Raw genomic sequence first — 15,531 nt, 5'->3', positions numbered from 1 at the left:
CAAACAACTTCCCTTGGTATCAGCAACCCTCAGCTTTGCACAGCCAAACTACCCTAAAGGAAAACCCCCATGTATTCAAAATAATGCAGTAGCCATTTCCAGAAACACTATCATAACATAATAGATCCTAATGGGGACTTGGAATGGTGTAGTTGTGGTAACACATTCACTTTCATTTATGTATCTGTAATGGTCATAACTAATTAGTTGATGGTTTTTAAATATAAAAGTAATAAAGAGCCAGCGCTCTCACAACTGTTTAGAAGTTGTTTTGAAGAGTCATTAACCAGTGACTCAAAGGATTACATGTGACTCTTAGATAAACATGGGGAATTAGCTCAAATGGTAGAGCGCTTGCTTCGCATGCGAGAGGTAGCGGGATCGATACCCGCATTCTCCAGTGTTTTAGCTGTTGGACCAAGGAAACTCACCAGAAATACCAAACTTCACATACCATCAAGGAGGTGTTCTCCACCACAGCCACGACAAACAACTTCCCTTGGTATCAGCAGGTATCAGCAACCCTCAGCTTTGCACAGCCATACTACCCTAAAGGAAAACCCCCAAGAAAAAATACCACCATGTATTCAAAATAATGCAGTAGCCATTTCCAGAAACACTATCATAACATGATAGATCCTAATGGGGACTTGGAATGGTGTAGTTGTGGTAACACATTCACTTTCATTTATGTATCTGTAATGGTCATAACTAATTAGTTGATGGTTTTTAAATATAAAAGTAATAAAGAGCCAGCGCTCTCACAACTGTTTAGAAGTTGTTTTGAAGAGTCATTAACCAGTGACTCAAAGGATTACATGTGAGCCTTAGCTAAACATGGGGAATTAGCTCAAATGGTAGAGCGCTCGCTTAGCATGCGAGAGGTAGCGGGATCGATACCCGCATTCTCCAGTGTTTTAGCTGTTGGACCAAGGAAACTCACCAGAAATACCAAACTTCACATACCATCAAGGAGGTGTTCTCCACTACAGCCACAACAAACAACTTCCCTTGGTATCAGCAACCCTCAGCTTTGCACAGCCAAACTACCCTAAAGGAAAACCCCCATGTATTCAAAATAATGCAGTAGCCATTTCCAGAAACACTATCATAACATAATAGATTCTAATGGGGACTTGGAATGGTGTAGTTGTGGTAACACATTCACTTTCATTTATGTATCTGTAATGGTCATAACTAATTAGTTGATGGTTTTTAAATATAAAAGTAATAAAGAGCCAGCTCTCTCACAACTGTTTAGAAGTTGTTTTGAAGAGTCATTAACCAGTGACTCAAAGGATTACATGTGACTCTTAGATAAACATGGGGAATTAGCTCAAATGGTAGAGCGCTCGCTTCGCATGCGAGAGGCAGCGGGATCGATACCCGCATTCTCCAGTGTTTTAGCTGTTGGACCAAGGAAACTCACCAGAAATACCAAACTTCACATACCATCAAGGAGGTGTTCTCCACCACAGCCACGACAAACAACTTCCCTTGGTATCAGCAGGTATCAGCAACCCTCAGCTTTGCACAGCCATACTACCCTAAAGGAAAACCCCCAAGAAAAAATACCACCATGTATTCAAAATAATGCAGTAGCCATTTCCAGAAACACTATCGTAACATAATAGATCCTAATGGGGACTTGGAATGGTGTAGTTGTGGTAACACATTCACTTTCATTTATGTATCTGTAATGGTCATAACTAATTAGTTGATGGTTTTTAAATATAAAAGTAATAAAGAGCCAGCGCTCTCACAACTGTTTAGAAGTTGTTTTGAAGAGTCATTAACCAGTGACTCAAAGGATTACATGTGAGCCTTAGCTAAACATGGGGAATTAGCTCAAATGGTAGAGCGCTCGCTTAGCATGCGAGAGGTAGCGGGATCGATACCCGCATTCTCCAGTGTTTTAGCTGTTGGACCAAGGAAACTCACCAGAAATACCAAACTTCACATACCATCAAGGAGGTGTTCTCCACTACAGCCACAACAAACAACTTCCCTTGGTATCAGCAACCCTCAGCTTTGCACAGCCAAACTACCCTAAAGGAAAACCCCCATGTATTCAAAATAATGCAGTAGCCATTTCCAGAAACACTATCATAACATAATAGATTCTAATGGGGACTTGGAATGGTGTAGTTGTGGTAACACATTCACTTTCATTTATGTATCTGTAATGGTCATAACTAATTAGTTGATGGTTTTTAAATATAAAAGTAATAAAGAGCCAGCTCTCTCACAACTGTTTAGAAGTTGTTTTGAAGAGTCATTAACCAGTGACTCAAAGGATTACATGTGACTCTTAGATAAACATGGGGAATTAGCTCAAATGGTAGAGCGCTCGCTTCGCATGCGAGAGGCAGCGGGATCGATACCCGCATTCTCCAGTGTTTTAGCTGTTGGACCAAGGAAACTCACCAGAAATACCAAACTTCACATACCATCAAGGAGGTGTTCTCCACCACAGCCACGACAAACAACTTCCCTTGGTATCAGCAGGTATCAGCAACCCTCAGCTTTGCACAGCCATACTACCCTAAAGGAAAACCCCCAAGAAAAAATACCACCATGTATTCAAAATAATGCAGTAGCCATTTCCAGAAACACTATCGTAACATAATAGATCCTAATGGGGACTTGGAATGGTGTAGTTGTGGTAACACATTCACTTTCATTTATGTATCTGTAATGGTCATAACTAATTAGTTGATGGTTTTTAAATATAAAAGTAATAAAGAGCCAGCGCTCTCACAACTGTTTAGAAGTTGTTTTGAAGAGTCATTAACCAGTGACTCAAAGGATTACATGTGAGTCTTAGCTAAACATGGGGAATTAGCTCAAATGGTAGAGCGCTCGCTTAGCATGCGAGAGGTAGCGGGATCGATACCCGCATTCTCCAGTGTTTTAGCTGTTGGACCAAGGAAACTCACCAGAAATACCAAACTTCACATACCATCAAGGAGGTGTTCTCCACCACAGCCACGACAAACAACTTCCCTTGGTATCAGCAGGTATCAGCAACCCTCAGCTTTGCACAGCCATACTACCCTAAAGGAAAACCCCCAAGAAAAAATACCACCATGTATTCAAAATAATGCAGTAGCCATTTCCAGAAACACTATCGTAACATAATAGATCCTAATGGGGACTTGGAATGGTGTAGTTGTGGTAACACATTCACTTCTATTTATGTATCTGTAATGGTCATAATTAATTAGTTGATGGTTTTTAAATATAAAAGTAATAAAGAGCCAGCTCTCTCACAACTGTTTAGAAGTTGTTTTGAAGAGTCATTAACCAGTGACTCAAAGAATTACATGTGAGTGTTAGCTAGACATGGGGAATTAGCTCAAATGGTAGAGCGCTCGCTTAGCATGCGAGAGGTAGCGGGATCGATACCCGCATTCTCCAGTGTTTCAGCTGTTGGACCAAGGAAACTCACCATGAATACCAAAGTTCACATACCGTCAAGGAGGTGTTCTCCACCACAGCCACGACTAACAACTTCCCTTAGTATCAGCAACCCTCAGCTTTGCACAGCCATACTACCCTAAAGGAAAACCCCCAAGAAAAAATACCACCATGTATTCAAAATAATGCAGTAGCCATTTCCAGAAACACTATCATAACATGATAGATCCTAATGGGGACTTGGAATGGTGTAGTTGTGGTAACACATTCACTTTCATTTATGTATCTGTAATGGTCATAACTAATTAGTTGATGGTTTTTAAATATAAAAGTAATAAAGAGCCAGCGCTCTCACAACTGTTTAGAAGTTGTTTTGAAGAGTCATTAACCAGTGACTCAAAGGATTACATGTGAGCCTTAGCTAAACATGTGGAATTAGCTCAAATGGTAGAGCGCTCGCTTAGCATGCGAGAGGTAGCGGGATCGATACCCGCATTCTCCAGTGTTTTAGCTGTTGGACCAAGGAAACTCACCAGAAATACCAAACTTCACATACCATCAAGGAGGTGTTCTCCACCACAGCCACAACAAACAACTTCCCTTGGTATCAGCAACCCTCAGCTTTGCACAGCCAAACTACCCTAAAGGAAAACCCCCATGTATTCAAAATAATGCAGTAGCCATTTCCAGAAACACTATCATAACATAATAGATCCTAATGGGGACTTGGAATGGTGTAGTTGTGGTAACACATTCACTTTCATTTATGTATCTGTAATGGTCATAACTAATTAGTTGATGGTTTTTAAATATAAAAGTAATAAAGAGCCAGCACTCTCACAACTGTTTAGAAGTTGTTTTGAAGAGTCATTAACCAGTGACTCAAAGGATTACATGTGACTCTTAGATAAACATGGGGAATTAGCTCAAATGGTAGAGCGCTCGCTTCGCATGCGAGAGGTAGCGGGATCGATACCCGCATTCTCCAGTGTTTTAGCTGTTGGACCAAGGAAACTCACCAGAAATACCAAACTTCACATACCATCAAGGAGGTGTTCTCCACCACAGCCACGACAAACAACTTCCCTTGGTATCAGCAGGTATCAGCAACCCTCAGCTTTGCACAGCCATACTACCCTAAAGGAAAACCCCCAAGAAAAAATACCACCATGTATTCAAAATAATGCAGTAGCCATTTCCAGAAACACTATCATAACATAATAGATCCTAATGGGGACTTGGAATGGTGTAGTTGTGGTAACACATTCACTTTCATTTATGTATCTGTAATGGTCATAACTAATTAGTTGATGGTTTTTAAATATAAAAGTAATAAAGAGCCAGCGCTCTCACAACTGTTTAGAAGTTGTTTTGAAGAGTCATTAACCAGTGACTCAAAGGATTACATGTGAGTCTTAGCTAAACATGGGGAATTAGCTCAAATGGTAGAGCGCTCGCTTAGCATGCGAGAGGTAGCGGGATCGATACCCGCATTCTCCAGTGTTTTAGCTGTTGGACCAAGGAAACTCACCAGAAATACCAAACTTCACATACCATCAAGGAGGTGTTCTCCACCACAGCCACAACAAACAACTTCCCTTGGTATCAGCAACCCTCAGCTTTGCACAGCCAAACTACCCTAAAGGAAAACCCCCATGTATTCAAAATAATGCAGTAGCCATTTCCAGAAACACTATCATAACATAATAGATCCTAATGGGGACTTGGAATGGTGTAGTTGTGGTAACACATTCACTTTCATTTATGTATCTGTAATGGTCATAACTAATTAGTTGATGGTTTTTAAATATAAAAGTAATAAAGAGCCAGCTCTCTCACAACTGTTTAGAAGTTGTTTTGAAGAGTCATTAACCAGTGACTCAAAGAATTACTTGTGACTCTTAGCTAGACATGGGGAATTATCTCAAATGGTAGAGCGCTCGCTTAGCATGCGAGAGGTAGCGGGATCGATACCCGCATTCTCCAGTGTTTCAGTTGTTGGACCAAGGAAACTCACCAGAAATACCAAACTTCACATACCATCAAGGAGGTGTTCTCCACCACAGCCACAACAAACAACTTCCCTTGGTATCAGCAACTCTCAGCTTTGCACAGCCATACTACCCTAAAAGAAAACCCCCAAGAAAAAATACCACCATGTATTCAAAATAATGCAGTAGCCATTTCCAGAAACACTATCGTAACATAATAGATCCTAATGGGGACTTGGAATGGTGTAGTTGTGGTAACACATTCACTTTCATTTATGTATCTGTAATGGTCATAACTAATTAGTTGATGGTTTTTAAATATAGAAGTAATAAAGAGCCAGCTCTCTCACAACTGTTTAGAAGTTGTTTTGAAGAGTCATTAACCAGTGACTCAAAGGATTACATGTGACTCTTAGATAAACATGGGGAATTAGCTCAAATGGTAGAGCGCTCGCTTAGCATGCGAGAGGTAGCGGGATCGATACCCGCATTCTCCAGTGTTTTAGCTGTTGGACCAAGGAAACTCACCAGAAATACCAAACTTCACATACCATCAAGGAGGTGTTCTCCACCACAGCCACAACAAACAACTTCCCTTGGTATCAGCAACCCTCAGCTTTGCACAGCCAAACTACCCTAAAGGAAAACCCCCATGTATTCAAAATAATGCAGTAGCCATTTCCAGAAACACTATCATAACATAATAGATCCTAATGGGGACTTGGAATGGTGTAGTTGTGGTAACACATTCACTTTCATTTATGTATCTGTAATGGTCATAACTAATTAGTTGATGGTTTTTAAATATAAAAGTAATAAAGAGCCAGCTCTCTCACAACTGTTTAGAAGTTGTTTTGAAGAGTCATTAACCAGTGACTCAGAGAATTACATGTGACTCTTAGCTAGACATGGGGAATTATCTCAAATGGTAGAGCGCTCGCTTAGCATGCGAGAGGTAGCGGGATCGATACCCGCATTCTCCAGTGTTTCAGTTGTTGGACCAAGGAAACTCACCAGAAATACCAAACTTCACATACCATCAAGGAGGTGTTCTCCACCACAGCCACAACAATCAACTTCCCTTGGTATCAGCAACTCTCAGCTTTGCACAGCCATACTACCCTAAAAGAAAACCCCCAAGAAAAAATACCACCATGTATTCAAAATAATGCAGTAGCCATTTCCAGAAACACTGTCGTAACATAATAGATCCTAATGGGGACTTGGAATGGTGTAGTTGTGGTAACACATTCACTTTCATTTATGTATCTGTAATGGTCATAACTAATTAGTTGATGGTTTTTAAATATAAAAGTAATAAAGAGCCAGCTCTCTCACAACTGTTTAGAAGTTGTTTTGAAGAGTCATTAACCAGTGACTCAAAGGATTACATGTGACTCTTAGATAAACATGGGGAATTAGCTCAAATGGTAGAGCGCTCGCTTAGTATGCGAGAGGTAGCGGGATCGATACCCGCATTCTCCAGTGTTTTAGCTGTTGGACCAAGGAAACTCACCAGAAATACCAAACTTCACATACCATCAAGGAGGTGTTCTCCACCACAGCCACAACAAACAACTTCCCTTGGTATCAGCAACCCTCAGCTTTGCACAGCCAAACTACCCTAAAGGAAAACCCCCATGTATTCAAAATAATGCAGTAGCCATTTCCAGAAACACTATCATAACATAATAGATCCTAATGGGGACTTGGAATGGTGTAGTTGTGGTAACACATTCACTTTCATTTATGTATCTGTAATGGTCATAACTAATTAGTTGATGGTTTTTAAATATAAAAGTAATAAAGAGCCAGCTCTCTCACAACTGTTTAGAAGTTGTTTTGAAGAGTCATTAACCAGTGACTCAAAGAATTACATGTGACTCTTAGCTAGACATGGGGAATTAGCTCAAATGGTAGAGCGCTCGCTTAGCATGCGAGAGGTAGCGGGATCGATACCCGCATTCTCCAGTGTTTCAGCTGTTGGACCAAGGAAACTCACCATGAATACCAAAGTTCACATACCGTCAAGGAGGTGTTCTCCACCACAGCCACGACTAACAACTTCCCTTAGTATCAGCAACCCTCAGCTTTGCACAGCCATACTACCCTAAAGGAAAACCCCCAAGAAAAAATACCACCATGTATTCAAAACAATGCAGTAGCCATTTCCAGAAACACTATCATAACATAATAGATCCTAATGGGGACTTGGAATGGTGTAGTTGTGGTAACACATTCACTTTCATTTATGTAACTGTAATGGTCATAACTAATTAGTTGATGGTTTTTAAATATAAAAGTAATAAAGAGCCAGCGCTCTCACAACTGTTTAGAAGTTGTTTTGAAGAGTCATTAACCAGTGACTCAAAGGATTACATGTGAGCCTTAGCTAAACATGGGGAATTAGCTCAAATGGTAGAGCGCTCGCTTAGCATGCGAGAGGTAGCGGGATCGATACCCGCATTCTCCAGTGTTTTAGCTGTTGGACCAAGGAAACTCACCAGAAATACCAAACTTCAAATACCATCAAGGAGGTGTTCTCCACCACAGCCACAACAAACAACTTCCCTTGGTATCAGCAACCCTCAGCTTTGCACAGCCAAACTACCTTAAAGGAAAACCCCCATGTATTCAAAATAATGCAGTAGCCATTTCCAGAAACACTATCATAACATAATAGATCCTAATGGGGACTTGGAATGGTGTAGTTGTGGTAACACATTCACTTTCATTTATGTATTTGTAATGGTCATAACTAATTAGTTGATGGTTTTTAAATATAAAAGTAATAAAGAGCCAGCTCTCTCACAACTGTTTAGAAGTTGTTTTGAAGAGTCATTAACCAGTGACTCAAAGAATTACATGTGACTCTTAGCTAGACATGGGGAATTAGCTCAAATGGTAGAGCGCTCGCTTAGCATGCGAGAGGTAGCGGGATCGATACCCGCATTCTCCAGTGTTTCAGTTGTTGGACCAAGGAAACTCACCAGAAATACCAAACTTCACATACCATCAAGGAGGTGTTCTCCACCACAGCCACAACAAACAACTTCCCTTGGTATCAGCAACTCTCAGCTTTGCACAGCCATACTACCCTAAAGGAAAACCCCCAAGAAAAAATACCACCATGTATTCAAAATAATGCAGTAGCCATTTCCAGAAACACTATCGTAACATAATAGATCCTAATGGGGACTTGGAATGGTGTAGTTGTGGTAACACATTCACTTCCATTTATGTATCTGTAATGGTCATAACTAATTAGTTGATGGTTTTTAAATATAAAAGTAATGAAGAGCCAGCTCTCTCACAACTGTTTAGAAGTTGTTTTGAAGAGTCATTAACCAGTGACTCAAGGGATCACATGTGACTCTTAGATAAACATGGGGAATTAGCTCAAATGGTAGAGCGCTCGCTTAGCATGCGAGAGGTAGCGGGATCGATACCCGCATTCTCCAGTGTTTCAGCTGTTGGACCAAGGAAACTCACCATGAATACCAAAGTTCACATACCGTCAAGGAGGTGTTCTCCACCACAGCCACGACTAACAACTTCCCTTAGTATCAGCAACCCTCAGCTTTGCACAGCCATACTACCCTAAAGGAAAACCACCAAGAAAAAATACCACCATGTATTCAAAACAATGCAGTAGCCATTTCCAGAAACACTATCATAACATAATAGATCCTAATGGGGACTTGGAATGGTGTAGTTGTGGTAACACATTCACTTTCATTTATGTAACTGTAATGGTCATAACTAATTAGTTGATGGTTTTTAAATATAAAAGTAATAAAGAGCCAGCGCTCTCACAACTGTTTAGAAGTTGTTTTGAAGAGTCATTAACCAGTGACTCAAAGGATTACATGTGAGCCTTAGCTAAACATGGGGAATTAGCTCAAATGGTAGAGCGCTCGCTTAGCATGCGAGAGGTAGCGGGATCGATACCCGCATTCTCCAGTGTTTTAGCTGTTGGACCAAGGAAACTCACCAGAAATACCAAACTTCAAATACCATCAAGGAGGTGTTCTCCACCACAGCCACAACAAACAACTTCCCTTGGTATCAGCAACCCTCAGCTTTGCACAGCCAAACTACCCTAAAGGAAAACCCCCATGTATTCAAAATAATGCAGTAGCCATTTCCAGAAACACTATCATAACATAATAGATCCTAATGGGGACTTGGAATGGTGTAGTTGTGGTAACACATTCACTTTCATTTATGTATCTGTAATGGTCATAACTAATTAGTTGATGGTTTTTAAATATAAAAGTAATAAAGAGCCAGCTCTCTCACAACTGTTTAGAAGTTGTTTTGAAGAGTCATTAACCAGTGACTCAAAGGATTACATGTGACTCTTAGATAAACATGGGGAATTAGCTCAAATGGTAGAGCGCTCGCTTCGCATGCGAGAGGTAGCGGGATCGATACCCGCATTCTCCAGTGTTTTAGCTGTTGGACCAAGGAAACTCACCAGAAATACCAAACTTCACGTACCATCAAGGAGGTGTTCTCCACCACAGCCACGACAAACAACTTCCCTTGGTATCAGCAGGTATCAGCAACCCTCAGCTTTGCACAGCCATACTACCCTAAAGGAAAACCCCCAAGAAAAAATACCACCATGTATTCAAAATAATGCAGTAGCCATTTCCAGAAACACTATCATAACATAATAGATCCTAATGGGGACTTGGAATGGTGTAGTTGTGGTAACACATTCACTTTCATTTATGTATCTGTAATGGTCATAACTAATTAGTTGATGGTTTTTAAATATAAAAGTAATAAAGAGCCAGCGCTCTCACAACTGTTTAGAAGTTGTTTTGAAGAGTCATTAACCAGTGACTCAAAGGATTACATGTGAGTCTTAGCTAAACATGGGGAATTAGCTCAAATGGTAGAGCGCTCGCTTAGCATGCGAGAGGTAGCGGGATCGATACCCGCATTCTCCAGTGTTTTAGCTGTTGGACAAAGGAAACTCACCAGAAATACCAAACTTCACATACCATCAAGGAGGTGTTCTCCACCACAGCCACAACAAACAACTTCCCTTGGTATCAGCAACCCTCAGCTTTGCACAGCCAAACTACCCTAAAGGAAAACCCCCATGTATTCAAAATAATGCAGTAGCCATTTCCAGAAACACTATCATAACATAATAGATCCTAATGGGGACTTGGAATGGTGTAGTTGTGGTAACACATTCACTTTCATTTATGTATCTGTAATGGTCATAACTAATTAGTTGATGGTTTTTAAATATAAAAGTAATAAAGAGCCAGCTCTCTCACAACTGTTTAGAAGTTGTTTTGAAGAGTCATTAACCAGTGACTCAAAGAATTACATGTGACTCTTAGCTAGACATGGGGAATTAGCTCAAATGGTAGTGCGCTCGCTTAGCATGCGAGAGGTAGCGGGATCGATACCCGCATTCTCCAGTGTTTCAGTTGTTGGACCAAGGAAACTCACCAGAAATACCAAACTTCACATACCATCAAGGAGGTGTTCTCCACCACAGCCACAACAAACAACTTCCCTTGGTATCAGCAACACTCAGCTTTGCACAGCCATACTACCCTAAAGGAAAACCCCCAAGAAAAAATACCACCATGTATTCAAAATAATGCAGTAGCCATTTCCAGAAACACTATCATAACATAATAGATCCTAATGGGGACTTGGAATGGTGTAGTTGTGGTAACACATTCACTTTCATTTATGTATCTGTAATGGTCATAACTAATTAGTTGATGGTTTTTAAATATAAAAGTAATAAAGAGCCAGCGCTCTCACAACTGTTTAGAAGTTGTTTTGAAGAGTCATTAACCAGTGACTCAAAGGATTACATGTGAGCCTTAGCTAAACATGGGGAATTAGCTCAAATGGTAGAGCGCTCGCTTAGCATGCGAGAGGTAGCGGGATCGATACCCGCATTCTCCAGTGTTTTAGCTGTTGGACCAAGGAAACTCACCAGAAATACCAAACTTCACATACCATCAAGGAGGTGTTCTCCACCACAGCCACGACTAACAACTTCCCTTAGTATCAGCAACCCTCAGCTTTGCACAGCCATACTACCCTAAAGGAAAACCCCCAAGAAAAAATACCACCATGTATTCAAAATAATGCAGTAGCCATTTCCAGAAACACTATCGTAACATAATAGATCCTAATGGGGACTTGGAATGGTGTAGTTGTGGTAACACATTCACTTTCATTTATGTATCTGTAATGGTCATAACTAATTAGTTGATGGTTTTTAAATATAAAAGTAATAAAGAGCCAGCGCTCTCACAACTGTTTAGAAGTTGTTTTGAAGAGTCATTAACCAGTGACTCAAAGGATTACATGTGAGCCTTAGCTAAACATGGGGAATTAGCTCAAATGGTAGAGCGCTCGCTTAGCATGCAAGAGGTAGCGGGATCGATACCCGCATTCTCCAGTGTTTTAGCTGTTGGACCAAGGAAACTCACCAGAAATACCAAACTTCACATACCATCAAGGAGGTGTTCTCCACCACAGCCACAACAAACAACTTCCCTTGGTATCAGCAACCCTCAGCTTTGCACAGCCAAACTACCCTAAAGGAAAACCCCCATGTATTCAAAATAATGCAGTAGCCATTTCCAGAAACACTATCATAACATAATAGATCCTAATGGGGACTTGGAATGGTGTAGTTGTGGTAACACATTCACTTTCATTTATGTATCTGTAATGGTCATAACTAATTAGTTGATGGTTTTTAAATATAAAAGTAATAAAGAGCCAGCTCTCTCACAATTGTTTAGAAGTTGTTTTGAAGAGTCATTAACCAGTGACTCAAAGAATTACATGTGACTCTTAGCTAGACATGGGGAATTAGCTCAAATGGTAGAGCGCTCGCTTAGCATGCGAGAGGTAGCGGGATCGATACCCGCATTCTCCAGTGTTTCAGTTGTTGGACCAAGGAAACTCACCAGAATTACCAAACTTCACATACCATCAAGGAGGTGTTCTCCACCACAGCCACAACAAACAACTTCCCTTGGTATCAGCAACTCTCAGCTTTGCACAGCCATACTACCCTAAAGGAAAACCCCCAAGAAAAAATACCACCATGTATTCAAAATAATGCAGTAGCCATTTCCAGAAACACTATCATAACATAATAGATCCTAATGGGGACTTGGAATGGTGTAGTTGTGGTAACACATTCACTTTCATTTATGTATCTGTAATGGTCATAACTAATTAGTTGATGGTTTTTAAATATAAAAGTAATAGAGCCAGCGCTCTCACAACTGTTTAGAAGTTGTTTTGAAGAGTCATTAACCAGTGACTCAAAGGATTACATGTGAGTCTTAGCTAAACATGGGGAATTAGCTCAAATGGTAGAGCGCTCGCTTAGCATGCGAGAGGTAGCGGGATCGATACCCGCATTCTCCAGTGTTTTAGCTGTTGGACAAAGGAAACTCACCAGAAATACCAAACTTCACATACCATCAAGGAGGTGTTCTCCACCACAGCCACAACAAACAACTTCCCTTGGTATCAGCAACTCTCAGCTTTGCACAGCCATACTACCCTAAAGGAAAACCCCCAAGAAAAAATACCACCATGTATTCAAAATAATGCAGTAGCCATTTCCAGAAACACTATCGTAACATAATAGATCCTAATGGGGACTTGGAATGGTGTAGTTGTGGTAACACATTCACTTTCATTTATGTATCTGTAATGGTCATAACTAATTAGTTGATGGTTTTTAAATATAAAAGTAATAAAGAGCCAGCTCTCTCACAACTGTTTAGAAGTTGTTTTGAAGAGTCATTAACCAGTGACTCAAAGGATTACATGTGAGCCTTAGCTAAACATGGGGAATTAGCTCAAATGGTAGAGCGCTCGCTTAGCATGCGAGAGGTAGCGGGATCGATACCCGCATTCTCCAGTGTTTCAGCTGTTGGACCAAGGAAACTCACCATGAATACCAAAGTTCACATACCGTCAAGGAGGTGTTCTCCAACACAGCCACGACTAACAACTTCCCTTAGTATCAGCAACCCTCAGCTTTGCACAGCCATACTAACCTAAAGGAAAACCCCCAAGAAAAAATACCACCATGTATTCAAAATAATGCAGTAGCCATTTCCAGAAACACTATCTTAACATAATAGATCCTAATGGGGACTTGGAATGGTGTAGTTGTGGTAACACATTCACTTTCATTTATGTATCTGTAATGGTCATAACTAATTAGTTGATGGTTTTTAAATATAAAAGTAATAAAGAGCCAGCGCTCTCACAACTGTTTAGAAGTTGTTTTGAAGAGTCATTAACCAGTGACTCAAAGGATTACATGTGAGCCTTAGCTAAACATGGGGAATTAGCTCAAATGGTAGAGCGCTCGCTTCGCATGTGAGAGGTAGCGGGATCGATACCCGCATTCTCCAGTGTTTTAGCCGTTGGACCAAGGAAACTCACCAGAAATACCAAACTTCACATACCGTCAAGGAGGTGTTCTCCACCACAGCCACAACAAACAACTTCCCTTGGTATCAGCAACCCTCAGCTTTGCACAGCCAAACTACCCTAAAGGAAAACCCCCACGTATTCAAAATAATGCAGTAGCCATTTCCAGAAACACTATCATAACATAATAGATCCTAATGGGGACTTGGAATGGTGTAGTTGTGGTAAGACATTCACTTTCATTTATGTATCTGTAATGGTCATAACTAATTAGTTGATGGTTTTTAAATATAAAAGTAATAAAGAGCCAGCTCTCTCACAACTGTTTAGAAGTTGTTTTGAAGAGTCATTAACCAGTGACTCAAAGAATTACATGTGACTCGTAGCTAGACATGGGGAATTAGCTCAAATGGTAGAGCGCTAGCTTAGCATGCGAGAGGTAGCGGGATCGATACCCGCATTCTCCAGTGTTTCAGTTGTTGGACCAAGGAAACTCACCAGAAATACCAAACTTCACATACCATCAAGGAGGTGTTCTCCACCACAGCCACAACAAACAACTTCCCTTGGTATCAGCAACTCTCAGCTTTGCACAGCCATACTACCCTAAAGGAAAACCCCCAAGAAAAAATACCACCATGTATTCAAAATAATGCAGTAGCCATTTCCAGAAACACTATCGTAACATAATAGATCCTAATGGGGACTTGGAATGGTGTAGTTGTGGTAACACATTCACTTTCATTTATGTATCTGTAATGGTCATAACTAATTAGTTGATGGTTTTTAAATATAAAAGTAATAAAGAGCCAGCTCTCTCACAACTGTTTAGAAGTTGTTTTGAAGAGTCATTAACCAGTGACTCAAAGGATTACATGTGAGCCTTAGCTAAACATGGGGAATTAGCTCAAATGGTAGAGCGCTCGCTTAGCATGCGAGAGGTAGCGGGATCGATACCCGCATTCTCCAGTGTTTCAGCTGTTGGACCAAGGAAACTCACCATGAATACCAAAGTTCACATACCGTCAAGGAGGTGTTCTCCAACACAGCCACGACTAACAACTTCCCTTAGTATCAGCAACCCTCAGCTTTGCACAGCCATACTAACCTAAAGGAAAACCCCCAAGAAAAAATACCACCATGTATTCAAAATAATGCAGTAGCCATTTCCAGAAACACTATCATAACATAATAGATCCTAATGGGGACTTGGAATGGTGTAGTTGTGGTAACACATTCACTTTCATTTATGTATCTGTAATGGTCATAACTAATTAGTTGATGGTTTTTAAATATAAAAGTAATAAAGAGCCAGCGCTCTCACAACTGTTTAGAAGTTGTTTTGAAGAGTCATTAACCAGTGACTCAAAGGATTACATGTGAGCCTTAGCTAAACATGGGGAATTAGCTCAAATGGTAGAGCGCTCGCTTCGCATGTGAGAGGTAGCGGGATCGATACCCGCATTCTCCAGTGTTTTAGCCGTTGGACCAAGGAAACTCACCAGAAATACCAAACTTCACATACCGTCAAGGAGGTGTTCTCCACCACAGCCACAACAAACAACTTCCCTTGGTATCAGCAACCCTCAGCTTTGCACAGCCAAACTACCCTAAAGGAAAACCCCCACGTATTCAAAATAATGCAGTAGCCATTTCCAGA

General features: G+C 40.6%; 26 non-coding genes across 26 annotated transcripts; all 26 read left to right on the top strand.

The window, feature by feature from the left end:
- Window positions 1-327: 327 nt before the first annotated feature.
- trnaa-cgc (transfer RNA alanine (anticodon CGC)) lies at window positions 328-400 on the top strand. The gene has a single exon. It is a non-coding gene; the product is annotated as a tRNA-Ala (tRNA).
- A 439-nt stretch (window positions 401-839) lies between these two features.
- Window positions 840-912, top strand: trnaa-agc (transfer RNA alanine (anticodon AGC)). The gene has a single exon. It is a non-coding gene; the product is annotated as a tRNA-Ala (tRNA).
- Window positions 913-1,325: 413 nt separating this feature from the next.
- On the top strand, window positions 1,326-1,398 carry trnaa-cgc (transfer RNA alanine (anticodon CGC)). The gene has a single exon. It is a non-coding gene; the product is annotated as a tRNA-Ala (tRNA).
- Window positions 1,399-1,837: 439 nt separating this feature from the next.
- Window positions 1,838-1,910, top strand: trnaa-agc (transfer RNA alanine (anticodon AGC)). The gene has a single exon. It is a non-coding gene; the product is annotated as a tRNA-Ala (tRNA).
- A 413-nt stretch (window positions 1,911-2,323) lies between these two features.
- trnaa-cgc (transfer RNA alanine (anticodon CGC)) lies at window positions 2,324-2,396 on the top strand. Its single transcript has one exon. It is a non-coding gene; the product is annotated as a tRNA-Ala (tRNA).
- Window positions 2,397-2,835: 439 nt separating this feature from the next.
- On the top strand, window positions 2,836-2,908 carry trnaa-agc (transfer RNA alanine (anticodon AGC)). The gene has a single exon. It is a non-coding gene; the product is annotated as a tRNA-Ala (tRNA).
- Window positions 2,909-3,347: 439 nt separating this feature from the next.
- On the top strand, window positions 3,348-3,420 carry trnaa-agc (transfer RNA alanine (anticodon AGC)). Its single transcript has one exon. It is a non-coding gene; the product is annotated as a tRNA-Ala (tRNA).
- Window positions 3,421-4,335: 915 nt separating this feature from the next.
- trnaa-cgc (transfer RNA alanine (anticodon CGC)) lies at window positions 4,336-4,408 on the top strand. The gene has a single exon. It is a non-coding gene; the product is annotated as a tRNA-Ala (tRNA).
- Window positions 4,409-4,847: 439 nt separating this feature from the next.
- trnaa-agc (transfer RNA alanine (anticodon AGC)) lies at window positions 4,848-4,920 on the top strand. Its single transcript has one exon. It is a non-coding gene; the product is annotated as a tRNA-Ala (tRNA).
- Window positions 4,921-5,835: 915 nt separating this feature from the next.
- Window positions 5,836-5,908, top strand: trnaa-agc (transfer RNA alanine (anticodon AGC)). Its single transcript has one exon. It is a non-coding gene; the product is annotated as a tRNA-Ala (tRNA).
- Window positions 5,909-6,823: 915 nt separating this feature from the next.
- Window positions 6,824-6,896, top strand: trnat-agu (transfer RNA threonine (anticodon AGU)). The gene has a single exon. It is a non-coding gene; the product is annotated as a tRNA-Thr (tRNA).
- A 413-nt stretch (window positions 6,897-7,309) lies between these two features.
- trnaa-agc (transfer RNA alanine (anticodon AGC)) lies at window positions 7,310-7,382 on the top strand. The gene has a single exon. It is a non-coding gene; the product is annotated as a tRNA-Ala (tRNA).
- Window positions 7,383-7,811: 429 nt separating this feature from the next.
- trnaa-agc (transfer RNA alanine (anticodon AGC)) lies at window positions 7,812-7,884 on the top strand. The gene has a single exon. It is a non-coding gene; the product is annotated as a tRNA-Ala (tRNA).
- Window positions 7,885-8,297: 413 nt separating this feature from the next.
- On the top strand, window positions 8,298-8,370 carry trnaa-agc (transfer RNA alanine (anticodon AGC)). The gene has a single exon. It is a non-coding gene; the product is annotated as a tRNA-Ala (tRNA).
- A 429-nt stretch (window positions 8,371-8,799) lies between these two features.
- On the top strand, window positions 8,800-8,872 carry trnaa-agc (transfer RNA alanine (anticodon AGC)). Its single transcript has one exon. It is a non-coding gene; the product is annotated as a tRNA-Ala (tRNA).
- A 429-nt stretch (window positions 8,873-9,301) lies between these two features.
- On the top strand, window positions 9,302-9,374 carry trnaa-agc (transfer RNA alanine (anticodon AGC)). The gene has a single exon. It is a non-coding gene; the product is annotated as a tRNA-Ala (tRNA).
- Window positions 9,375-9,787: 413 nt separating this feature from the next.
- trnaa-cgc (transfer RNA alanine (anticodon CGC)) lies at window positions 9,788-9,860 on the top strand. Its single transcript has one exon. It is a non-coding gene; the product is annotated as a tRNA-Ala (tRNA).
- Window positions 9,861-10,299: 439 nt separating this feature from the next.
- trnaa-agc (transfer RNA alanine (anticodon AGC)) lies at window positions 10,300-10,372 on the top strand. The gene has a single exon. It is a non-coding gene; the product is annotated as a tRNA-Ala (tRNA).
- Window positions 10,373-11,287: 915 nt separating this feature from the next.
- On the top strand, window positions 11,288-11,360 carry trnaa-agc (transfer RNA alanine (anticodon AGC)). The gene has a single exon. It is a non-coding gene; the product is annotated as a tRNA-Ala (tRNA).
- A 429-nt stretch (window positions 11,361-11,789) lies between these two features.
- Window positions 11,790-11,862, top strand: trnaa-agc (transfer RNA alanine (anticodon AGC)). Its single transcript has one exon. It is a non-coding gene; the product is annotated as a tRNA-Ala (tRNA).
- A 413-nt stretch (window positions 11,863-12,275) lies between these two features.
- On the top strand, window positions 12,276-12,348 carry trnaa-agc (transfer RNA alanine (anticodon AGC)). Its single transcript has one exon. It is a non-coding gene; the product is annotated as a tRNA-Ala (tRNA).
- Window positions 12,349-12,775: 427 nt separating this feature from the next.
- On the top strand, window positions 12,776-12,848 carry trnaa-agc (transfer RNA alanine (anticodon AGC)). The gene has a single exon. It is a non-coding gene; the product is annotated as a tRNA-Ala (tRNA).
- A 429-nt stretch (window positions 12,849-13,277) lies between these two features.
- Window positions 13,278-13,350, top strand: trnaa-agc (transfer RNA alanine (anticodon AGC)). The gene has a single exon. It is a non-coding gene; the product is annotated as a tRNA-Ala (tRNA).
- A 429-nt stretch (window positions 13,351-13,779) lies between these two features.
- On the top strand, window positions 13,780-13,852 carry trnaa-cgc (transfer RNA alanine (anticodon CGC)). Its single transcript has one exon. It is a non-coding gene; the product is annotated as a tRNA-Ala (tRNA).
- Window positions 13,853-14,767: 915 nt separating this feature from the next.
- Window positions 14,768-14,840, top strand: trnaa-agc (transfer RNA alanine (anticodon AGC)). Its single transcript has one exon. It is a non-coding gene; the product is annotated as a tRNA-Ala (tRNA).
- A 429-nt stretch (window positions 14,841-15,269) lies between these two features.
- Window positions 15,270-15,342, top strand: trnaa-cgc (transfer RNA alanine (anticodon CGC)). Its single transcript has one exon. It is a non-coding gene; the product is annotated as a tRNA-Ala (tRNA).
- Window positions 15,343-15,531: the final 189 nt, after the last annotated feature.

This window comes from Brienomyrus brachyistius, chromosome 2 (assembly GCF_023856365.1).
Source record: "Brienomyrus brachyistius isolate T26 chromosome 2, BBRACH_0.4, whole genome shotgun sequence".
NCBI lineage: Eukaryota > Metazoa > Chordata > Actinopteri > Osteoglossiformes > Mormyridae > Brienomyrus > Brienomyrus brachyistius.
Note: the sequence above shows the minus strand (reverse complement) of the source record. Positions and strands in the feature narration are given on the sequence as shown.